The 26,258-nt window shown below is 36.7% G+C and overlaps 1 pseudogene; it reads left to right on the top strand.

Annotated features, from left to right (window-relative positions):
* The window catches only part of LOC140502296 (nucleosome assembly protein 1-like 1 pseudogene), a 51,427-nt pseudogene extending 26,376 nt beyond the window's left edge, over positions 1 to 25,051 (top strand).
* Positions 25,052 to 26,258: the final 1,207 nt, after the last annotated feature.

Here is a 26,258-nt window from a genome sequence, read left to right as displayed (position 1 = left end):
CCAGTCTCATCAGTCCAAGCAGTCACTCAATCAGCAAGCTTTTATTAAATGCCTACTGTGTGTCAGGCTAGGCATAGGGGACACAAAGAAAAAGTGAAACTTTTCTCAAGGAGCTTATACTCTATTGGCAAAGACAGCAATGCATATATAAATGCATCCTAAATAGACGTGTTTTTAAAATTTTGATAGTTTGGGGAGGAAGGACATTGGCAGTTATGAGAAAGGTAGGGAAGATTCGTGTAGAAGGTGGGATGTGAAATGAGTCCCAACGGAAATCAAAGATTCTTTGAGGTAGAGATAAGGACAGAAAACATTCATTACACGAGTATGGGAAGATAGATAGGAAATGGAATTCTATGTGTGAAGCAGATTAAGAAGGCCATGGTAGCTGGTCTAGAAAGTGTGAAGGACTGCAGTGAAATTATAGTGAATGACAATGAAATTGGAGAGATAGGTTGAAGACAGGTTGTGAAGTTTAAAATTAGAACACAGGTTCTTCTATTGATTTTATCCTAGAACCAATAGGGAACTGCTCATTTTACAGAAAAAGAAACTGATTCCCAAGAGGGGAAATGGTTTGGCACAGGTCATATGAAATAGTAAATAACAAAGCCAAGCAAAGGCTTATCATATTGCAGTGAGTTGGTGAGGCCTTTTGTCCCTGCAATTAATGGATGTCCCACTATGGGAGGCAGAATGGGCTCCTTATTTTCTTTCTTAGTCCTTAGACCAAAATGAAATTCTGGTATGTGAGTGATGAACTAAAAAAAAAAAAAAAAATAGATAGATCCCAACAACTCTGTTCCTTTGCCATGTGAAGGCACCATTATCATTATGTTGTTTTTCTCTCAGCAGACTCTAGTTCTGCTGAAGACTTATCACTCCCCTCTAGTGATTTCTGATGAAACCAAGTACTACATTCTTTACTCCTATTAATGTCATGTTTTATAGTTAGTCTTTCACTCCTGTTTTCTTTCAACAATTCACTGGGGCTGGGTTATCCATGAAATGCCCTTACAGTTGTATTACAAATTGTATTTTCCAAAGTGCACTCACGTGGTAGTGTAGTGGAAAGAGCCCCAGAGTTACCATGTGAACACCTGAGTTTGAGCTCTAGCATTTATTTCAGAATGGTATAACCTAGGGCAAATCATTTCACGGTTTCATACATCTAGGGCTGGAAATAAAGTCTAGCCAAGGCAAGGAACATTTACTGAGCACTTGCTATGTGCCCAGCACTGTGCTAAGCAGTGGGAATACAAATACAATCAGAAAGAAAGAAATAGGGGGGCGGAGCCAAGATGGTGGAATAGAAAGACACACATACTCTAGCTCTGAACCCACAGCGCATAAAATATCTGTAAAGAAGAACTCCCAACAAATTCTGGAGCAGCAGAAGCCACAGAACAATGGAGCAGATGAGATTTCTGTTCCAGAGAGCCCTGAAAACTTCTAGCAAAAGGTCCTTAACGCTGCAGACCCGGAGCTGACCCCAGCCCTGCCTTGGCCGTGCAGCACCGAGAGGAGCAGATCCAAGTGGGCTTCAGGGACAGAATCTCCAGCAGCCACGCGGGTCCCTCCACACACGGGTCCCAAAGGTTGGTGAGAGGGTCTTCTCGGCTTGCCGAGAAGGGAGTGGGGTGCCCCCATAACTCAGGCCCCCTCAGGAAGCAGCAGCAGAGGCGGCACCAGACAAGGGCTCCCCAAGCAGGCAGGAGCCTGGATCCATTGTTGAAGGTCTCTGCATAAACCCCCTGAGGGAACTGAACTAGTGAGGTGGCCCTGCCCCCACCTGAGCACCTGAACTTAATCTCACACTGAATAGCAGCCCTGCCCCCGTCAAAAGCCTTGAGGCTGGGAAGCAGCATTTGAATCTCAGACCCCAAGAGCTGGCTGGGAGGATCTGGAGGCCAAGTCCTCCAGAATATTCAGAAGTCAAGTCACTGGCTGGGAAAATGCCCAGAAAAGGGAAAAAAAATAAGACTATAAAAGGTTACTTTCTTGGTGAACAGGTATTTCCTCCCTTCCTTTCTGATAAGGAAGAACAATGCTTACCATCAGGGAAAGACACAGAAGTCAAGGCTTCTGTATCCCAGCCCACTCAATGGGCTCAGGCCATGGAAGAGCTCAAAAAGGATTTTGAAAATCAAGTCAGAGAGGTGGAGGAAAAACTGGGAAGAGAAATGAGAGACATGAAAGTAAAGCATGAAAAACAAATAAACACCCTGCCAAAGGAGACCCCCAAAAATGCTGAAGAAAATAAAACCTTGAAAAATAGGCTAACTCAATTGGCAAAAGAGGTTCAAAAAGCCAATGAGTAGAAGAATGCTTTCAAAAGCAGAATTAGCCAAATGGAAAAGGAGATTCAAAAGCTCACTGAAGAAAAGAGTTCTTTCAAAATTAGAATGGAACAGATGGAAGCCAATGACTTTACGAGAAACCAAGAAATCACAAAACAAAACCAAAAGAATGAAAAAATGGAAGATAATGTGAAATATCTCATTGCAAAAATAACTGACCTGGAAAATAGATCCAGGAGAGATCATTTAAAAATTATGGGACTACCTGAAAGCCATGATCAAAAAAAGAGCCTAGACATCATCTTTCATGAAATTATCAAGGAAAACTGCCCTGAGATTCTAGAACCAGAGGGCAAAATAAGTATTCAAGGAATCCACAGATCACCGCCTGAAAGAGATCCAAAAAGAGAAACTCCTAGGAACATTGTGGCCAAATTCCAGAGTTCCCAGGTCAAGGAGAAAATATTGCAAGCAGCTAGAAAGAAACAATTCAAGTATTGTGGAAATACAATCAAGTTAACACAAGATCTAGCAGCTTCTACATTAAGGGATAGAAGGGCGTGGAATAGGATATTCCAGAAGTCAAAGGAACTAGGACTAAAACCAAGAATCACCTACCCAGCAAAACTGAGTATAATACTTCAGGGGAAAAATTGGTCTTTCAATGAAATAGAGGACTTTCAAGCATTCTTGATGAAAAGACCAGAGCTGAAAAGAAAATTTGACTTTCAAACACAAGAATGAAGAGAACCATGAAAAGGTAAACAGCAAAGAGAAGTCATAAGGGACTTACTAAAGTTGAACTGTTTACATTCCTACATGGAAAGACAATATTTGTAACTCTTGAAACTTTTCAGTATCTGGGTACTGGGTGGGATTACACACACACACATGCACACACACATGCACACACACATAGAGGCAGAGTGCACAGCGTGAATTGAAGAGGATGGGATCATATCTTAAAAAAATGAAATCAAGCAGTGAGAGAGAAATATATTTGGAGGAGAAAGGGAGAAATGGAATGGGGCAAATTATCTCTCACAAAAGAGGCAAGCAAAAGACTTATTAGTGGAGGGAAAAAGAGGGGAGGTGAGAGAAAAACATGAAGTTTACTCTCATCACATTCCACTAAAGGAAGGAATAAAATGCACACTCATTTCGGTATGAAAACCTATCTTACAATACAGGAAAGTGGGGGATAAGGGGATAAGCAGGGTGGGGGGGATGATGGAAGGGAAGGCATGGGGAGGAGGGAGCAATTTGAGGTCGACACTCGTGGGGAAGGATAGGATCAAAAGAGAGAATAGAAGTAATGGGGGACAGGATAGGATGGAGGGAAATATAGTTAGTCTTATACAACACAACTATTTATGGAAGTCATCTGCAAAACTACACAGATTTGGCCTATATTGAATTGCTTGCCTTCCAAAGGGAAGGGGTGGGGGGGGAGGGAGGTAAAGAAGTTGGAACCCAAAGTGTTAGGAACAACTGTCGAATAATGTTCTTGCCACTAGGAAATAAGAAATACAGGTAAAGGGGTATAGGAAGTTATTTGGCCCTACAGGACAAAAGAGAAGATGGAGACAAGGGCAGAGAGGGATGATAGAAGAGAGAGCAGATTGGTAATAGGGGCAATCAGAATGCTTGGTGGTTTGGGGTGGGGGAGGGGACAAAAGGGGAGAAAATTTGGAACCCAAAATTTTGTGAAAATGAATGTTAAAAGTTAAATAAATAAATAAATAAACAAACAAATAAATAAACAAACAAATGCATAAATAAATAAATAAATAAAAGAAATAGTCCCTTCCCTCCAGAAGCTTACATTACAATTCTTTTAACACATAAAATGAAGCTGAAAAGTACAGGGAGGGCCTGTGAAAGAAAGTTGAAGAATCAGGAGGGCAGCCTGGAGAAGAATGGGGACAAAGCCTGCGCATTCTCCTTCAAATAGAGATTCCAGGAGGAACTAGTCAATCCGATGAGGAAACCACAGGAGTGGACAATATTTCCAGTGTGAGAAGAGGAGGGGTGTAGTGAACTTCCAGTGTGGGGAAACTCAGAGGTCATCAATCCCTTCATTTTATAGTTAGGGAATCTCAGGGAGAGGGAGTGACTTGCCCCGTATCTCCTGGGTTGTAGGTATCAGAGCTAGAGTTTGAAATTAGTTTCTCTGTCTCCAAAGACATTTGAAATTCAAAGCACTTCCCATTGTAGTACCCATAGGGATGTAATATTTGCTCTACTTATCTCGTAAGGTTGTTCCTGTTTTACATGCTCCATCAAAGGATAAAAGTCTTACTCTTTTGTCTCATCATGGTGTGCAAGTGGCCCTGGGCTCATAGAATCACAGAATTTGGGAGTTGGAAGAAATATCATTACCCAGGGGTATGCTGGTAAATATTTAACAACTGGTTTTCCAAAAAAAAAATCTGACATTAATATTAACATCTGTATCATTGTTTAAAAAGTCCAGACAATCAACAAAATAATCAATCAAGACCTGTTTTTTAGCATTTATTAATTTTCAAGGTATGAATGGTCATACCCAAAACTTAACAGTTGGCTGTCCCAAGCTTGTTTCAGTTGGCTTCAGCAGACATATATGGGTTCATGTGGCATCAATCCCTTTTTAGAACAATGGTTTTAGAGGGGGGTAGAACCAAAATGGTGGAATGTAGTCAGCAACTCAACTGAACTCTCCTAACATTCCCCTCCAAACAACTTTAATTCCTCAAATTGAATGCTGGAAAAGAAGAATCAACAAAAAGCCAGAGAAAAATTTTTTCTCACCTCAAGATAACTCAGGGAATTGACAGTAGAGGTCTGTGACACTGGAGTAGGAGCAGACCCAGAGCATAGCAGCAGCACCAGTGGTGGGGTTTGGAGGTGTCTGTGACTGTGGCTGCAGCCACAGCAGAGACAGTGAGGGGGTCAGACAACTGGTCAGAAAGAGACTACAGTGGACCATTTACTGGCATTGGTATAGCTAGTGCTGAATGGTAACTCTATTGACCATAAGCAAATTTGAGTCACAGTGCTGGGATGGAGAGGAACACTTTTGGTCCATCACAAGGAAGTAGGGGCCCTGCTCACAGTTCCAGGGCATAGATGAGTGCTAGTGCTAGTGTTTGTAGCTGCAGGGGAGCAGGGTTCCTTCCTAGGTAAAGACCAGAGGAGTAGTGACTACACCTCTCCTCAGATCACAACATTTAGGAAGTAGTGAAAGCTTTCAGATCTCTAGAACTAGTTCTGAAAATGGCAGCATAAAAGATAGTGCCTAGGTGAGCAGAGCACAAATTTACATAAAGTTCAAAGTTATGAAATAGGTTGGAAAAATGAGCAAACAATGACATAAGAACTTGACCATAAAAAGCTTCTATAGTGGTCAGGAAGGCCAAAATTGTAAACTCAAAAGAAGACAACAATGTGAAAGCAGCTACAAGCAAAATCTTAAAGAAAAATGCTAATTGGATCCTGGAACAGTTAAAGAAAGAGATAAGAATGGTAGAGGAAAAATTAGGAAAAGGAATGATAGTGATGCAAAAAAAATCATAAAAAACAATTAACAGCTTGGTTAAAAAAAGGCACACAAAACAATGAAGAAAATAGCACTTTAAAAAACAGAATTGGCCTAATGGTAAAAGAGGCACAAGAATTCATTAAAGAAAAGGATGCTTTAAAAAGTAGAATAGGCCAAATGGAGAAGAAGGTACAAAAATTCACTGAAGAAAAGAATTACTTAAAAATTGAATTGGCTAAATGGAAAAAGAGATACAAAAGCTCACTGAAGTAAGTAATTCCTTAAAAGGTAAAACTAGGCAAGTGGAAGATAAAGACTCCATGAAACATCAAGAAACAAATAAAAGCAAAGTCAAAGGAATGAAAAAATAGGAGAAAATATGAAATATCTCATTAGAAAAACTGCCCTGGAAAATAGATGGAGGAGAGCTAGTTTAAAAATTATTGGACTCTCTGAAAGCTATGACCCAGACATCCTCTTTCAAGAAATTATCAAGGATAACTTCTCTGATATTTTAGAACTAGGGAGTAAAATAGAAATCAAAAGAATTCACCACTCACCTCCTGAAAGAGATCACGAGATGAAAACTCTCAGAAATATTCTAGCCAAATACCAAGTCAAGGAGAAAATACCGTAAGCAGCCAGAAACAAACAATTCAAATCACAATGAGCCACAGTCAGGATCATATAAGATTTAACAGCTTCCATGTTAAAGGAACAGAGTGATTAGAATATGATATTCCAGAAGACAAAGGAGATAGGATTACAACCAAGAGGAACCTACCCAGCAAAACTGAGTATAATCCTTCAGGGGAAAGTGATATTTAATAAAATAGAGAACTTTCAAGTATTCCTGATGAAAAGAACTGAATAGAAAATTTGACATCCAAACAGAAGGATCAAGAGAAGCATAAAAAAGGTAAAATGAAAGAATAATTACAAGGGACTCAATAAAGGTAAACTCTTTATATTCCCATATGGAAAAATACATGTAATGCCTAAAAACTTTATCATTATCAGTTAGAATGAGTTTACATAGACAGAGGACATGGGGGTGAGTTGATTATGGTGGGACGAACTCCAAAATAAAATGAAGGTGTGAGAAAGAGGGATGCACTGGAGGAAAGGACAAGTAGAATGGGGGAAACAATTCTCACATAAAAGAGGCATACAAGGAAAAACTTTTATAGTGGAGGGGGAAATGGGGGTTGTTGGTGGGTAATAGTTGAAACATTCTCATTGAAATTGATTTAAAGAGGGAAGAAGACACACTCAATTGAGTATAGAAATCTGTTTTATCAATAGAGAAATAAGAGGGCAAGGGGAGAACAGATATTGGTGCTGTGATAAAAGGGAGGCAGTGATCAGAAGCAAAATAGATTTTTGAGGAGGAAATAGGATAAAAATAGAGAGAGAAGGATAAACAGAAGAATAGGATGGAGGGATATACATAGTAATCATAAGTATAAATGTGGATGAGATGAGCTCACCCTTTAAAACAGAAGGAGAGAGCAGAATAAAGTAAAAACCAAAATCTGATATATTTTTTTTAAAAGAGACACATTTGAAACAGAGAGATACATATAGAGTCAAAGGGCTGGAGAAGAATCCCTTATGCTTTAGTTGAAGTAAAAAAAGGGAGATGTAGCAATCATGATCTCAGACAAAACAAAAGCAATAATAGACATAATTTAAAAAGATAATCAAGAAAGTGACATTTTGCTAAAAGGCACCACAGACAATGAAGTAATATAAAAAGTATATAGCAAGTTTCTCTGATAAAGGTCTCATTTCTCAAAGATATAGGGAATTGAATAAAATTTATAAAAATAAAAGCCATTCCTCAATTGATAAACAAAGGATATGAACAGGCAGTTTTCAGGAGAAGAAATCAAAACTATCTATAGTCATATAAAATTGCTCTAAATCACTATTTATTAGAGAAATGCAAATTAAAACAACTCACACCTATCAGAAATGACAAATGTTGGAATGGATTCAGGAGTATATTGGAGCCAGCTCTGACTGGCTGATGAGAATTGATTGTTGAATTTTCAATTTATACCTTGTAAATTGGCAAAGACTTAATTTATTGTAATTAATTATCATTATCAATTTAAATTAATCAGGGTTTAATTTATTGTTTCATTGATAGCTTAGATTTAAGAAAGTGAAAATGGAGAAAATGTTTTTTCAGATTAAATTTAAAAGGGTGTTCTGAGAACTAATTGTTTAACATTTTTCCAGCATGCCTCTATTTAGAGGGCACCTCAGAAGTCATCTAGTTCAACACTCTCATTTTACTGATGTGGGAACTGAAGCCCAGAGAGGATGCTGCAGTTCACACAGCTATAATGTACTTAATGTGAGATTAGAACACACTCTTCTTGCATTCAAATTCTATTCACCGCACTATGCTGCCTCAGCTCCTGGAGGGTGAAGAAGTTCTTTTCCCATTCTTAAAGGCTACATCTCAGAACCAAGTAAATAAAACTTTGAGCAAGGTCCTGGTGATAGACTGGATTTGTGCCAAGCACCAACTGAACTTGAGTAAGGAGAGGCTTATCACTCCCTCTCTCTCTCCTTCTCTCTCCCTCTCTCTCTCTCTCTCTCTTTGTTTCTGCCTCTTTGTCTCTCTCTGTCTGCCTCTGTCTCTCTTTGTCTGTCTCTGTTTCTCTCTCTGTCTCTGTCTGTCTCTCTGTCTGTCTGTCTGTCTGTCTCTCTCACACACACACACACACACACACACACACACACACACACACACACACACACACATTGCAATGAAACAGAAGAATAAATCCAGGTCTATATTTTAGCAACATCTACAGATACTAATTTAACTGTTGGCAAACTAAATGTCAATTTTTTTCCCCAGTGATAAATAGATCGACATACTACTGGAGAGTGAACCATATCAATATAGGCCACTTATTTCTTGTGTGTGACCTTGGCCACTGATCTCTGTGCCTTGGTTTTCTCTGCTGTAAAATGAGCAGGGCTCCTTGACAGCTAACATTTGCATAGTCCTTTTCTTTTAAGGTTAAGGTTTGCAAAGAATTTTACATATACTATCTTCCCACAGCAACTCTGTGAAATAGGTGCTATTATTATCTCCATTTTTACAGATGAGAAAACTGTGGCGGAGACAGATTAAGTGGCTTAATCTAAGTCACACGGTTAGTAAGTGTCTAAAGAAAGATTTGAACTCGTCTTCCTGACTCTAAGCCCAGTACTTTGTCTAGCAACTTATTCTAAGGCTATATCTCTGAGCCTATGAATCTATGATATTTTTTGCTATAAATGAAAGTAGAAAACAAAGAAGTTGCAGCTAAATGGAAAAACACTACACAGATTCTTCCAAGAGAGCAAAAATAAGCATTTTCAAGAATACTGTGGAGACAGCATAGTGCAATGGAAAGAGTACGGCATTTAGAGTCAGAGACTCTGGATTCAAATCCCATCTCTACCTCTTTCTACTCTCTGTCCTTGGGTAAGTCATTTAACGTCTCTAGATCTCAGTTTCTTAATCTGCAAAAGGAGGTTGGATCACTACAATACTTTCCAAATATAAGACTGTGATCCTGTGTAATTTTTTGAATTACTTTTTATAAAGTAAAAAGCAAACATCCTTTCTTGGTCATCTCATCTTGTTGAAGACCTTGGAGATAGAATTCCCAAATTGGGCAAGGATTTGGATAACAAGACACTTTTAATGTCTTTTTTAACTCTGAGATTCAATGAAATGTTGCTCCAAAGCTTCAAGTATTATCATCTTTTCCTCTATTTTGAAAAACTTCAATCTGAATTAAATGCTTAAATATGATTTTAAAATGTTTTAATGCTCCCAAAGTCTCTTAATTGTATATCCCCTTTTAAAAAAATAATAACTTGTAAAACAATTTTTAATATTTGTTTTTAAAATTTTGAATTCCAATATCTTCTCTTCCTTCCCTCCCGTATACCCTCATTGAGAAGGTAAGTATTTGATATATGTTATACTGGTGCAGTTATACGAAACATATTTCCCTATTGTTCATCTTTTACTTTCAAAGAGGACCACTGACAAATCTTGACTTGAGCATGAATTGGATTTAAACAAGGCAGAGTTACATAGTATCAGTCTCATTCTCTCTTCCTAAATCATCAAAATCCAATGGCAGGATAAAAGTCAAGACAACTGATGATGGCCCAGGACGCAGTGGATGACCTTGGTGTCTTTGATGTCTGACCAAACTCTAAGCACTTCACAGTCACCTTGCCAGTGGAACAAATTGTTCTCATCCACCCATTCCACTAGGGGAAATCTTCATATGCTTGAAGTAGACATTTTTATAATTCACCAACAGGCACAAGACCTGTCAATTACCCTCAACTGGTTTAGCTTATCTGTTGAGTCAGTTTTACTGGGTGTGACTGCTGCACATGCTACAGTTTCTTGGAGCTATAGGCCTGAGTTGGATGACAGGTGGACATCAAAGATGGATGAGCAGCCATGAAAAAGGTTTGGCAAACCCTCCTATCAGAGGTGCTAGTACTTTTTGAAAACCCCATACACTCAGCTAGGTAGCACAATGGGTAGAACCTGAAGTAAAATCTGGCGTCAGATGCTTACTAGCTGTGTGGCTGGGGAAAAGTCACTTAACCTTGTTTACCTTAGTTTCCTCATCCGTAAAATGAGCTTGGAGAAGAAAATGGTAAACTACTCCAGTATCTTTGCCAAGGAAACCCCAGGTCATGAAAAGTTGGACTTTTGAAAGTTTGTGACTGAATGACAATAAATTGTTGGAAGGTGTTTATTTTTTAAAATTTTCATGTTAGTAATGTTAAAGAAAACACAGAGAACCCCCACAATAAAGTGAAAGTAATATGTGCATATTCTTTGATTCAATGATATCCCTGCTAGGGTTTGTACTTCAAAGAAATAAAAAAATAAAAGATAGATGGAAAAGGATTCATATGTATGAAAATATTTATAGCTGTTCTTTTTGTAGTGGTGGAAATGGAAAGAAAAGATACCCATTAATTTTGGAATGACTGAACAAATTAAGGTATAAAAATATAATTGAATAATATTATGCCTTAAGAAATGACAAAGAGATGGTTTCAAAGAAACTTGAGAAGATTTGTATGAATTAATACAGAAAGAAGAACAACTGTGATACACTGTGATAACTTTACAAATGAAATGGAAGTTTGGCTCATGGTTAGACCATCCAATATGGTGTCAAGTAAGGGAATTGCTTTGGGGAGACTGGTGGAGTGGAACGTGTACTTATTATAGGTTGGCCTGCTCCGTGATTAGAAGCAACCTGTTTCTATTGACTACATATCTATAATTGTTGGTATGTTTAATATGGCTTTACTCAGGTGCAGTGAGGCTTTTACAGAGTCACATCTTAGAGTGAAAGTGACTCACTCACATTAGCGAGACTGTATGCTAAGGAGAGGGTTCTCGGGTCTTCTTTTCCTGCCTCTCACTCTGATGCCATGTAGTCCTGAAACAGGACTGAATTTTTGGCTTTTTTGTTTATTCTTTTCTATTCTAGATAAAGGGAGTGGAGCCTCTGATCCAGCTTGGAGTGTGAGCCAAAGACATGTAGAAGTACAGAAATCCAGGCTAGATATTGCAGCTAGTCCAGGAATGATACCCTTGGGATCAGAGGTCCTAGGATTCCAGCTTAGAAGAAGCTGGCATTTAAATTTGGTGGGAATAATGTAGAAATTGAACTAAACTGTGAGGTTAATTTAACTTTTCCTTCCTCTTGGCTCCTCTCCCTCACCCCAAGAGGCTGAGGTGGTGGTGATAGCAAATCATGCCTCCAAGGTGTTGAGGAAAATGTTTGTATATTTGATCTCACTGTCTTCGAAACAAATATCTCTTTGTAAAAGCTAATTTAATGTTAGGCATTTAAATGAAACTGGGATGTTAGTCACTGGACCTCTAAAATGTTGCTAGCCTAGCCAGTGGGACCTTGAGCAGATGAAAAGAGACTCCCAATCCCTTTAGAGTACTAGAGAACCACGGGATTGAGGGGATTGAAATGTTAACAGTTCCTACCTTGAATGACTGGGGTAAGAGTAAACCATGTTATATTTTCTTTTTCACTAAAGTCTCTTTCAGTTTTCTTTTTTGCTCTTTTTTACTCCCTTCCCCCCAACCTCCCAACCCTAGAGAAGGTTGGCATTAGACACAAATATGTCAATTATTTATGTGTGCATATGCATACATACATACATATATATATATAAATAAATATATATGAAATCATCCTATACAGACTTCTATTTATTCATTTTCTCTGGATGTAGACAATGTCTTCATATGTCCTTTGCAGTTAATTTGGGTATTTATACTTGCCAAAATGAATTATTTGCTCGAGGTTGGTCTTAAAACAATACTGTTGGTATACAATGTTCTCTTGGTTCTGCTCATATTGCTCTTGTTATTTCATGAGAGTTTATCCATGTTTTTCTAAGATTATCAAGCTCATTGTTTCTTAGAGCACATTAGTAACCATGTTACATTAAAAAGAAACCTTGAAAGATTCATGATGCAAAGCAATGATCAATCACAACTCCACAAGACTGATGACACATTTCCTGATGGGAGGATGATGGACTCAAGATGTAGAGTTAGACATGTGTGATAATTATAATTATTATATTGTTTGATATTAGAGTTATAATGATAGGACTCCGTAATACAATCACTTAGGATCAATAAACCTAATGCCCATAAAGAACATTTTCATTGACCTTCATTTTTTAAGAGGACTAGTGACATCATGGGGTGATGTCTTGACTTGCTATGAATTGGATTTAAGTGAAATAGAGTTGCCCACAGTCATTAGTCTAATTGTTTTTTTGTAAGTCACTAAAGCCCAGTGGAAACTGGAAATAGTTTCCACTATTCTGGAAATCTGAGTATTTTTAGTCAGGCAAAGAGAATTATTGGGAGGTGGGGAGAGACATGATAGCTAAAACAGTCTTGTGGAAATCATTCTCATTTTGTTTCATCCAAGAGGACAAACAAGCAATACATGCTTGTCATGGAATCGCATACTTCAATTTGTTGTAAAGAGCTTAACTTTCTACTTGTTAGTACTGTCCTCAATCAATTAATGACTACTTAGAGAAAAATGGCAGAGTGTTTGCCATTTAGAGGGAATGGTCAGGATGACTGGTGGTTGTCCAGGATGCAGTTGATGCCCTCGGTATCTTCAATGTCTTATCAAATAGTACTTTTTCAGTTGCCTTCATGGCCATTCAAATGAATTGTTCTCATCTGCTTATTCGACTAGGGGAAGTCTTCACATACTTGGGGTAGATATGTCCCTAATGTGTTTGTGGCCTGCCAGTTATCCTAGTTTAGCCCATTTTCTTAAATAATTTTATTGAAGTGTGGCTGCTCTGAAAACTATGGCTTCTTGGAGCCATAGATGAGAGTTGGGTGAATCAGATGGGTACCAAAGGTGGATGAGCAGCCCTGAAAAGGGCTCAGGATGCAAATCCCCAGACAAGAGGTACTAGTCCTCCATGAACACCCCATATACTCCATAAATCAAATAAGTAAAGACAGAGAAAAGGGTGTAGTTCTCACCTGTTCTAACCTCTGTTAACTTTTTGTTAAGTGATTAATGCTCTCAGCTTCTGATCATATAAAACTCCTGGCCAATTGCAGGAGTCTATGAGTAATTTTGCTGCCTCACAGAGATAATTCAAGTTGCTGTCACTTTTTTAGGTCATCTCTGACTCTTCATGGTCACATTTTTTGGGTTTTTTTGGCAGAAATACTGAAATGATTTGCTATTTCTTTCTCCAGCTCATTTTGCAGAAGGGGAACTGAGACAAGGAGAATTCAGTGACTTGCCCAGGTCACATGGCTAGTAAGTGTCTGAGGCTAGATATGAACTCAAGAAGATGAATCTTCCTGATTCCAGTACCAGCAGTCTATTTACTTTTCTACTTACCTACCAGGCAACTCAAACTCTTTCTCAATTCCTTGTCCCTTTCTGTATCCTGGAACCTTTCTGTATCCAAGCTTCACTTAAGCCTGTTATCCATGACCCTGAGAATTTCTCTACCACATTTGGTCTGATTAGAAATGCCCTTTCCCACATCTGACCCTGATTACTTGTTTTCCACAAAGTCCATTTTTAGGTATATAACTTCTATGCTTAGACACCATCTTTGAACATATTCTCTTCCATGCTCCTTAGGCTCAATGAGTTTCTTGCATCTGTGAGGAAAAATCTCTGTCTGTCTGTCTATACAGTCATATATGTGTATATACACTTCCCTCCTTTCAGTTTTACATAAAAGTAAAGTTCATGTTTGTTTCAGTTTCCTCTGAATTCCCTAACCCAGGTCTTTGCTTTAACCTGCTCTGAGGGCAAATAAAACAATATACATTTTTTCATGAAAATTTTGTAGATTTGTTTTGTTGGACTATTCTTGTTTTTACAAATAGTTTTTCTTTTTCTTTGTTAATTGGGGAGGATTTGAGAGGGAGACTGAAGCTAGAAATAGGATTAACAAAAAATAAAAAATAGGTCATTGAAGCATGTTTTTAAAAGCAAAGAAGAGAACAGAAGGAAGTTCAGAAAAAATAAACAAACAGGACAGTTTTGAAAGCATTATGTTGAATTTATTATATACTTTTTTTAAAAAAGAGAAAACTGTACATAATAGATCCATATTTTCATAGCAAGTCCTCCTTGTCTTTTCTATTTTGTATATGAAAATTTTTTGATGTTTGCTTAATTCAGAATGAATATAAAATTAAAAAAATCATATTCCTTTTGTGAAAATGTCAGGACTTAGAACTTCTATAGTTTTTGGCACCAGGAGAAGGGCCGTTGAAAGAGTAAGCTTCCACAAAAGTATGAAACAAAGGAGAATAATGAAAACATTTTAAAAAATAGGCACTGGCAGAAATGTTAACAAAAACCAATTTAAGGTTGACAGAATGGCCTAGAGTGAAATGTGAATGTGAAATGTCTCATTATTGAGTCATGAGATACTTTAAACAGAAAACTATATTTTTATTGGCCAATTTTATTATCTAGGGATTTGGAGGTTGGGGAAAAAATAGGATAATGTATTAGGGTTTGCCTTCTGTTCTTCTACCAAGTATACATAGACTGGTGGTAGAATATTTGAGGCCTTAACATGGTTCTCATGTAGCATATTTAGGACTATGTGTTGCAATTTGTACTACTGGGGCCCCTAAAATGATCATAAGGTACATAAAAATGGAGTGGGTCATAGAGGGACCATTCCCTCTAAATGGCAAACACTCTGCCATTTTTCTCTAGGTAGTCACAGTACTAACAGTAGAAAGTTAAGTTCTTACAGCAAATTGACGTATGCAATTCCACGACAAGCATGTATTGCTTCTTTGTCCTCTTGGATGAAACAAAATGAGACTGATTTCCACAAGACTGTTTTAGCTATCATGTCTCTCCCCACCTCCCAATAATCCTCTTTGCTTGACTAAAAGTACTCAAATTTTCAGCTGACAGTTGAATGCTTAAACTCTAGTTTCTTCACCATGCTGATTACCTTTCTCTGGGAAAATGCCCATTTGTTCACATTCCTGCTTGAATGTCAATTCAAGCCAACTAAACATTTATTAAGTACCTACTAAGTGCCCAAGTACTGGGCTAAACTCTGGGGATACAAAAATAATAAAAGCCAGTCCCTGCTTTCAGGAGACTTATATTCTAAGGGGAGGAGACACGCAAATAACTATGTACAAACAAAATGCATAGAGGATAGACTGGAAATAATCAGCAGAAGGAAGGTATTGTCAATAAAGAGGGATCAGAAAAAGATTTTTAAGAATGGCAAGATTTTAGGTAAGACTTGAAGGAGGCAAAGGAAGGCAAGAGGCAGAGACAAGGAAGTAGAGAATTCCAGGCGTTGGGTACAGTAAGTGAAAATTCGGAAATCAGGAGCTGGACTGTCCTGTTTAAAGTAAAGTAAGGAGCCCAGTGGCACTGGATATCATGAAGTATGTGATGCAGGGAGGGAGATGGTAGGAGTAAGGAGACTGACCATGTTTTGGGGAGCTTTAAAAGCTAAATAGGATTTTAGCATTAATCCTAGAAGCAATGAGGAGACAGTGGAGTTGAAAGAATAAAAGGGGTGGTATAGTCAAACTTGTGCTTTAGAAGGAATATTTTGACAGCTAAGTAGAAGACAGACTGGAGTGGGGAGATCCTAGACCAGTGTGAGGTGATATCAGAAGAAGAGAAAAGGAGTATGAATGCAAAATGTTACTTAGGTAAAATCAATAGGACTTGGCAACTGATTGGATATGGAGGAGTGAGAGAGAGTGAGGTGTCGAGGATGACACCAAGATTGTGAACCCTGGTTATTGGGAGGACAGCAGTATCCTCAATAATAAAATGGACATTAGAAAGAAGGGAAGATTTAGGGGGAAAGAATATGTGTTCAGTTTTGTTAAGATGTTGAGATACCCTGTTTTCCAGAGCTAAGACCCAACAAGTAGGTTTTGCCCTGAGCTTTACATAACAACAATTCTTTGTGCTCACCCGTTGGATGATCTCAGCCACAGCAAAATCCCAGAATTGTTTCACACCGGTATCAGTGGTCTTCGAGCTTGACAAGCACCTGTAGCATCAGTGTTCTGGTCATGAAGCCCTGCTATGAGTTATACTTGTTGCATTGTTACTGTTACCTCTCAATCTTGTGTAGCTCACTGTGTAGCCACAGGTATAAATATTGAGATCTCTCCACACTGCTTCAGCACCTCCATCTAGGGACAGGGTTCTAGCACATATATCCTTACTTGCAAGCCATTTTCATTACTCTGAAAATAATTATACTTCTGTTTGACTCCTGACCCCTCTGTTTCTAGCCTGCTTTGTTTGTTTCCAGGTTAGAGACCAGTTCTGGTCTGGTTGACAGTTTTGCTCATGTCAGATTTAAGATTAGGTAGTTGGAAATGTGAGAATGTCTTTCCTTAGATGAACACAGTGCTTCAGATGTCTGAGTAAAACAGAATATGTTGAGATCATCATTTTTTTGTTTTTGATACTTTGTTTCTATTGGATTTTAAGTTCTTTGAGGGCAGGAATTGGATTTTTTTTGTCACTTTCTGTTTCCCCAGTGCTTTATTTCATAGTGCCTGGCATGTAGTAGGTGCTTAATAAATTTTATTGATTGATTATTGATTATCAAAGCACCAAAAAATCATATTAGTCTTTTTGGTTCTCATGTCACAATATTAAATTTATTGAGCTTGTAGTCCACTAAAATCCTCATATTCTTTTCACACAAATCATGTGGTACAATGAAAAATGTGCAGGTTCTGGGGTCAGAAGACTTGAGACTAAATCCTCTCTCTACCACTTTTTACTCAGATAGCTCCAGTGTTCAATTTCTTCATCTGTAAAAGGAGGGCATTCAGCTAGGTGACCTTTAAAGAATCTTCCATGTATAAATCTATGATCTTATGTCTCTCTTATTCTGACCTTGTGCATTTGATTCTTTGACCCCCCCCCAAGAAAAGGGATTTTTATTTTCTTCTACTAACTCTTCTCATTTAATTCAGCTCATAATTCTAGTTTATTCAGATATTTTTGGATCCTGAACATGTCAACCATTCTACTCAGCTTTGCGTCATTGGCAAATTTGACAAGCACACCATCTGTGCTTTCATCTAAGTTATTGACAAAAATGATAGATACCACATGGCAAAGGACAGATTCATGGAGCACGCTATCCCTTCCAGCTCAAATTTATCCATTAATAACTATTCTTTGAGTTCAGTTACTTAATCAGTCCTGCGGAACCAGGGATGGGAAGAAAAAGGCATAGGGAAAAGGAATCTGTACTTTCATGAGATTCAGGACTGGAAAGAACTTCAGTGATTATTTAGTCTAAATTCCTAGTTGTTTAGATAAAGAAAGTAAGACCCAGAGAAGTGAAGGTGGGGGAAGAGGCACCTATACCGTGTATATGGTATTGAAAAGGGTAGACAGGTACTAAAAGGATGGGTAGATGTGATTGCTAAGCCACTTCCAGTAATCTTTGAAAGATAAAGGAGAATGGGGTAAGTACTTCAATGATGAGGAAGTTCAATATTCAAATTCAAAAAATAAGTTTTACTATGATGGTTGGAATGTTGGCTAAGATTATCAGCTTTAACTCCCTCTCCTCTCTGTTTCTATTGTCTCCCAAAGGCTTATTAAAATGTCAAGGTAGGAAAGAAGTGAATGGAATTCAGTCAGCTGACTTCAACTGAGATCAAGGGCTGAAGACGTTCCTTTGAGATGGGTGGTGCAGTGGGTAGAGTGCTGGGCCTGGCATCAGGAAGACTCCTCTTCTTCAGTTCAAATATGACCTCAGACACTTAACAGCTGCGTGACCCTGGCCAAGTTACTTAGCCACAATTCCCTCATCTGGAAAATGACCTCAAGAAAAAACAACTGGCTAACTACTCTAGTTAATCTTTACAAAAAGGATCCCAAATGTGTCCATGGAAAGTTGAACATGACTGATACAATTGAACAACTAAAAGTAGAAAAATGTCACAGTTGTCTGAATATACTTTTTGTTTACCAGCCAGTTAGATTTGTCATGTAGATTAAAGATAGTAGAAAAAGTGTTGACTAGTCTTAAAGTATGTTCTTGTCAGTCTCACTCTAAGAGGTAAGAGATACTTCTCTGTAGTAGAAGAAACAGTGAAATTATGAAACAGGACTTCTGTATATTGACACGTAAAGCAGATAGCAGCAACATGGCAGAAAGAAAACAAAGACCTTCGTATGTTTCAGTGGAAGACCGAGTAGTGAAGCAATGATATAGGAGCTCTGGGACCATGAAAACTTGGACAATAGAGGTTTTATCATCTGTAATAAAAGTCAGACTAAAGCCACCATTTTTTTTCTCACCTTAGGGTATTTTAAAGGAATATGTTCTCTTTTTCATTAGTGTATGACTTTCAGAGATTATTCTCACTTACCTAATTTTAGAATGTATTATTAAAGAAATATTCAGTGTACATTCAGAAAAGGGAGTGATTATCACAAAAAATTGGCAAGGCTTCATCAATAACAGCCTATTCTAGGCCAACTTAATTTCCTTTTATGAGAGAGTTATTAAACTAGTTAATCAAAGGATAATGGTTTTCCAGATTTAAGCAAAGCTTTTGATAAACTCTCTCATGTTATTTCTCTTGACAAGAAGGTGGACTTGACAATAGTACAGTTAGGTGATGTAAAACTTGTAGAATTACTAGACTAAAAAAATGATTATTAATAACTTGAAAAATCTGGAAAGAGGAATCTAGTTAAGTACTCTAATGATCTATAGCTGACATTTTTAGCACAATATCAAATAAGATGTGTGATAATGGATAGTTTTGCTTTAACTTTGATATTATTAGAAAGTCCTCTAGTGTTTTTTCTTTATATATAATGCTACCTTTTGATTATAGATTGATATTATTTACCACATTAAAGAATGATTTATTTATTTCTATGCTTCTTAATGTCTTTAACAGAAGTGAATGTTGTATTTGATCAAAAGATTTTCTGCATCTATTGCTTTAATCATGTGATATATATTGTTTTTGTTATATTTTTCCTAACATTAAACCAACTTTACATTCTTGGATCATAGTATGTAATTTTTATAATATGTTGTTATATCATCCTCATTAATATTATATTCAATATTTTTGAGTTCATATTTATTAGGAGTATAGATTTGTGATTTTATTTCTATGCTTGCCTCTTTCTGGCTTAGGAATCAAGACCTTATTTGCATCATAGGGTCAAGCAGTTTGTCGATAAACATTTATTAAGGGCCTACAATGTGCCAGGCACTGTGCTAAGTGTGGAGTGTGCCAAAAGAGGCAAAAGACAGTTAGTTAATCCCCTCAAAAAGTTTATAATCTAATGAGGGAGATAATAGGCAAACAAATGTGTACAAATAAACTATACACAGATAAACAGGAGAAATTAAAAGAGAGAAGACATTAAAATTAAGAGGTGTTGGGACAGATTTTCTGAAAAGATGAATTTTAACCAGGATTTAAAAGAAACCAGGAGAGCCAGTAGGTACAGATGAGGAATGATAACATTCCAGACATGGGAAACAGCCCCCAAAAGAAATTTCATAGGATCCATTTTATTTCTACTTTTCCAAACAGCTTTTGTAACATTGGAATTAGTTGTTCTTAGAATGATTGATAACATTGACTCGCATGTCCATCTGGTCCTTGTGTTTTTTTCTTTTGGAGTTCATTTATGGTTTATTAAATTTCTTTTTATGAAATTGGGTTACTTAACACTCTCTATTCCTTCTTTTATTGATCTACATGTCATATTTTTATAAATGTGCATTCATTTTATTGAATTAATCAGTTTAGTTAGGATATAATTGTGCAAAATATTTTCTAATTATTTTCTTTGCTTCATTTATTATGAAGCTTCTAAAAATATTTAATTACTGGTAAATTGATTTTCCTCTGTCTTTAAAAAAAATAGATTAACTAAAGGTCTATTTATTTAAAAATGGTTCCTAAATCTATTTTTCAATCAATTTTATATATACATATACTCATATATGCTAAATGCTTCAATTTTTGGATTTCTGCTTTGGTAGTTCAATTAATTTTTTTATATGCTACTTTTCTAGGTTAAAGCTCCCATCCCTTTCCATTGATCTGGTTGCTCTTTTTTGATGATGAAAGTGTTCAGAGACATATTCCCCCTTTCGTTTGTTCTGGCTCAATCCCAAATTTTGCTTCTTTGTCTCATTGCTGTCATATTATTTGTTGAAATAATACGCTGTTTCTATAAATTTTTAACCAACAAGTCTTTGAACAAAAGTATATATTTGCCATTTGAATTTAAATATCTTATTCAGTTTTTTTTATTTATTACAGTTTTTACTGCATTATGGTTAGCAAGAATGTGTTAATATTTATACTTTCCTACATTTGTTCATGAAGTTTTTATATCATAACATATGGGCAGTTTTTATAGGTACCATGGATACACCTCCTGCTATTCCAATTCAGTAATCATCAAAGATTTATGATATCTAATTTCTCTACAATTATATTCAGGTCCTTACCTTTTCTTCTTGAATATCAATTTGTTGGTTTTATCTAAGTCTGAAAGAAACACATTGAAATACCCCCAAGTCATAATTATGCTCTCTATTTCTTCCTGTAATTTGATTATTTTCATTTTAGTACTTAAATTCCATTCTGTTGGTATATATGTATGTATAGCATTGATATAATTTAACTGTCTGCAATGCCTTTAAGAATATTATTAATCTCAATGGTATGGCAGTGATTGTTAAACATTAAAAAATAATAATAAAAAATAAAAAAAATTTAAAAAGAATATTATTGTTTCTCTATCTTTTTTAATCTGTCTGTACTTACTATTGTCTTATCTGACATTATGATTGCTACTCATGCTTCTTCGACTTTGTCTTAAGCTTAATAAACTATCCTTTAGTCCTTCATTTTATCTCTTTACTAATTCTTGTTTCAATTATGTTTCTTCTAAATAACATTGTTGAATTCTGCTGTATAATCTGTTCTGCTATTTTCTGCTTTATGGGTGATTTCATTTCTTTCACTTTAATGCTTATAATAGTTACTTGTATATTTTCTGCCACCATAACCTTTTCATTCTCCCTTATTTATTTTCTTCTCCTCTCTTTATAAAGAAGAAGGAAGAAGTAAAAGAGAAGGAATGTGATCAACACTAGTGATTCATAATTAAAGCCGTCTCCTTCCATTACATGGGCCCTCCTCTCTTTCCTTTGCCCACATTTCAGTCACTGATTTTTAGTCTTATTCCCCCTTTTCATCCTCCTATTATCTAGCCTACAAGATTGAAATTTGTTTTGCTTCTAACCTTCCTTTTAAATACCTTTCTCTCATTTCCCAATCCCTTACTTTTTCCTCCTTAGTTTCTCTACCATATTCTGCATGTTCAGCCCTCCTTTATTCAGTTCAGACAAGAATGAGGTTCATGTGATATCTGCCCATCCCATACTCTATATTTATGTCTTCTTATTGAACATTCTGATTATGAAAAAAATACTGTCATCCCACTTCATCTCCATTTCTTCTCTAGTTTTTTTCATTTCCCCCTACCTTTTCTTTCTTCTCTTAAGAATATCAAGACAGAACAAAATCACCTCAGGCCCTCTGTTTTATCTAACATCATTTTTGCCCCTTGAAGAGATGAAAGCTCTTTTGGTTCACTTCTTTTGCCCCTTATTATAATTTAAGCATTTTATCATTATTTAGATCTTTTTAATTTCTCAGTTGTATTTACCTTTCTAGGTTTCTCTTGACTTTTGGTTTGCATTTCAAAGTTTATATTCAGCTTTAGTTTTTTTCATCAGGAATGATTAAAAAGCATTTATTCCATTAAAATTCTATTTTTTTCCCCTTGTGGGACTATGCTTAGGTTTGTAATATGAATTATTCTTTGTTCTAAACCTTTTTTTAAAACTTTTAGCATGCTGTATCAGAAGATTTTCTTTCTCTTATAATAGTATTTGTCTGCAAAGTATTCTGCAGTATTGACTGTCCTTGTTACTTGACCTCTTTCTTTTTGACTGTCAATTTTTTTCCCTTTTGACCTTCAACCTCTGGATTTTGGTTACAAAATCTCTGGGATTGTTCATTTGGGAATTTTTTTGAATGAGATGACCTACAGATTCTTTCTCTTTTTACTTTGTCTTCTAGTTTTAATAGATTTTTACAGTCCATTAATAATATCCTGAAAATGCTTTTCTACCTCTATTTGCTAAGGGTGCCTCCTCCTCCTACTTTTCTCCCTCCTTTGCTCCTTCTAGCCACTGCCATCCCATCTACTTCAGTGTCTGTAGCCACCCAGAGGATGGCCAGCACAGTTTGGACTGCCTTGTCCTCAAAGCAGCCAGAAGTCTAAAATATTCAGAGGTCCTAAAACATAGAGGACGCTGACAACAAAGAAACTGAACTTAATACAAGGGAAGGTGGCCTAGCTCTACCAGATCTAAAACTGTATTATAAAGCAGCAATCATCAAAACTACTTGGTTCTCACTAAAAAAGTACAGTGGTGAATCAGTGGAATAAGTTAGGTACACATGACATGGTAATCAATGACTACAGTAACCAACTGTTTGACAAACTCAAAGACTCTGGCTTCTGGGATAAGAAGTTACTATTTGACAAAAACTGCTGGTAAAACTGGAAAATAGTATTGCAAAAACTAGGCATAGACCAATATCTTACACCATATACCAAAATAAAGACAAAATGGGTTCATGATTTAGATATAAAGGCTGATGCTATAAGCAATCTGGGAGGGCAGGGAAGAACTTGTCAGATTTGTGGAGAATGAATGAATTTATGACCAAACAAGAGACAGAGAACATTATGAAATGCAAAATGGAAAATTTTGATTACACTAAATTAAAAAATTTTTGCACAAAGTCAATGCAACCAAAATAAAAGGGAAGCAAAAAGCTGGGAAACAATTTTTTACAACCAGTGTTTTAGATAAAGGTTTCATCTCTAAAATATATAGAGAACTGAGTCAGATTTATAGGAATACAAGTCATTCCCCAAGTCATAAGTGCTCAAAGGATATGAACAAGCAGTTTTCAGATGAAGAAATTAAAGCTATCTATAGTCATATGAAAAAATGTTCTAAATCACTATTGATTAGAGAGATGAAAATTAAAACAGTTCTGAGGTACCACATCACATCAGATTGCTTAACATGAAAAAAATAGGAAAATAATAAATGTTGGAAAAGATGTGGAAAAATTGGAACACTAATGAATGCATTAGCATCGATGGAACTGATCTAACCATTCTGGAGAGCAATTTGGAACTATGCCCAAAGGGCTATAAAACTGTGGATACCTTTGATCCAGCAGTCCCACTACTAGGTCTGTATTCCAAAGAGATCATTAAAAAGAGAATACACAAAAATATTTATAGCATCTCTTTTTGTAGTGGTCAAGAACTGGAAATTAAAGGATGCCCATCAGTTGGGGAATGGCTGAACAAGTTGTGGTATATGAATGTAATGGAATACTGTTGTTCAATAATGATGAGCAAGTGGATTTCAGAAAAACCTGGAAAGACTTGGATGAAATGATACTGAGTGAAGTGAGCAGAACCTGGTAAACACTGTACACTGTAAGAGCAACGTTGTGTGATGACTGACTTTGATAAACTTAACTCTCTTCAGCAAAGTAGTGATCTAAGACAATTCCAAAAGAGTCATAATGGAAAATGCTATCCACATCCAGAGAAAGAACTATGGAATCTGAATGCAGATTGAAGCATACTATTTTTTTCTCTCTCTCCTTTTGTTCTTTATTTTTCATGGTTTTCCCCTTTTGCTTTGATTTTTCTTTCACAACATGACTAATGTGGAAATATGTTTAAGATGACTGTACATGTATAGCCTATATCAGATTGCATGCTGTCTTGGGAAGGGGGAGGAGAAGAAGATGGGAAAAATTAGAACTTAAAATCTTATAAAAGTGAATGTTGAAAACTATAAATAAATAAATAATAAATATTTTTTTAAAAAATGAAAAAAAAGAAACAGAATTTAACCAACAAGATATGCAGTGCATTAAAGAAGAGGAAAAAGAAAAGGTGATGCAAACAGCAAAACTCATCAGGTGACAGCTCTGGAAGAAAGATTGCATAGTTTAGTGGGGACATCAACTGGATACTTGAAAAACTTGCCTAATGCAATTAAGGTATACATGAATGCCCTAAAAAACCAATCAGGTGAAACGTGCACAGATAGAAGTCACATACTATGATCAAGTTCATGCTGTAGAAAGTATACTGTACTTTACTAGCCGCTTTTTGATGAGAGAAGTGAATCATCCATGAAACTTGTGAACCTACAAAAGAAGGATGAGAATGGAAATCAGATAATGATAAAAAAGATTTCAGAGGAAAGAAAAGAGAAAGCTAAGATTGAAAGAGAGAAAAAAAAGATGAAGAAAAAGAAAACCCTAAAAGAATTCCTGACTTTGGGTTTATTGGTTTTATTTTTTTAAAATGCTGAATTGCTCAGTGATAAGGTTCAGGAACATGATGAAACTATTCTGAAGCACTTGAAAGATCCTGGTCAAACTATGAGTTTTATGTTGGAATTTTACTTTGAATCCAGTGACTATTTCCAAATGAAGTATTGATAAAGACACTGATATGTGGTCAGAACCAGATGATTTTTTTTTGAATTCTTTTTTTTTTTTATTTAACTTTTAACATTTATTTTCACACAATTTTGGGTTACAAATTTTCTCCCCTTTTATCCCCTCCCCCCCCAAACCCGAGCTTTCTAATTGCCCCTGTGACCTATCTGCTCTCTCCTCTATCCTCCCTCCCTGCCCTTGTCTCCGTCTTCTCTTTTGTCCTGTAGGGCCAGATAGCTTTCTTGACCCCTTAACCTGTATTTCTTGTTACCCAGTGGTAAGAACATTACATTTGGTCCTAACACTTTGAGTTCCAACTTCTTTAGCTCTCTCCCTCTCCACCCCTTCCCCTTGGAAGACAGGCAATTCAATATAGGCCATATCTGTTTAGTTTTGCAAATGATTTCCATACTAGTTGTGTTGTATAGGACTAACTATATTTCCCTCCATCCTATCCTGTCCCCCTTTACTTCTGTTTTCTTATGGTCCTTTCCCTCCCCATGAGTGTCGACCTCGTATTGCATTCTCCTCCCCATGCCCTCCCCTCCATCCTCCCCCCCACCCTGCTTGTGCCCCTGTCCCCCACTCTCCTGTATTATGAGATAGGTTTTCCTATCAAAATGAGTGTGCATTATATTCTTTCCTTTAGTGGAATGTGATGAGAGTAGACCTCATGTTTTTCTCTTGCCTCCCCTCTTTATCCCACCACTAATAAGTCTTTTGCTTGCCTCTTTTATGAGAGATAATTTGCCCCATATAACTTCTCCCTTTCTCCTCCCAATATTTCTCTCTCATTGCTTGATTTCATTTTTTTTTTTAAGATATGATCCCATCCTCTTCAATTCACTCTGTGCACTCTGTCTCTATGTATGTGTGTGTGTGTGCATGTGTGTGTGTGTGTACTCCCACCCAGTACCCAGATACTGAAATGTTTCAAGAGTTACAAATATTGTCTTTCCATGTAGGAATGTAAACAGTTCAACTTTAGTAAGTCCCTTATGACTTCTCTTTGCTGTTCACCTTTTCATGGTTCTCTTCATTCTTGTGTTAGAAAGTCAAATTTTCTTTCCAGCTCTGGTCTTTTCATCAGGAAAATTTGAAAGTCCTCTATTTCATTGAAAGACCATTTTTTCTCCTGAAGTATTATACTCAGTTTTGCTGGGTAGGTGATTCTTGGCTTCAGTCCTAGTTCCTTTGACTTCTGGAA

This window comes from Notamacropus eugenii, chromosome 4 (assembly GCF_028372415.1).
Source record: "Notamacropus eugenii isolate mMacEug1 chromosome 4, mMacEug1.pri_v2, whole genome shotgun sequence".
Taxonomy (NCBI): domain Eukaryota; kingdom Metazoa; phylum Chordata; class Mammalia; order Diprotodontia; family Macropodidae; genus Notamacropus; species Notamacropus eugenii.
The sequence above is the reverse complement of the archived record's forward strand: the minus strand, read 5'-3'. Positions and strand labels throughout refer to the sequence as shown.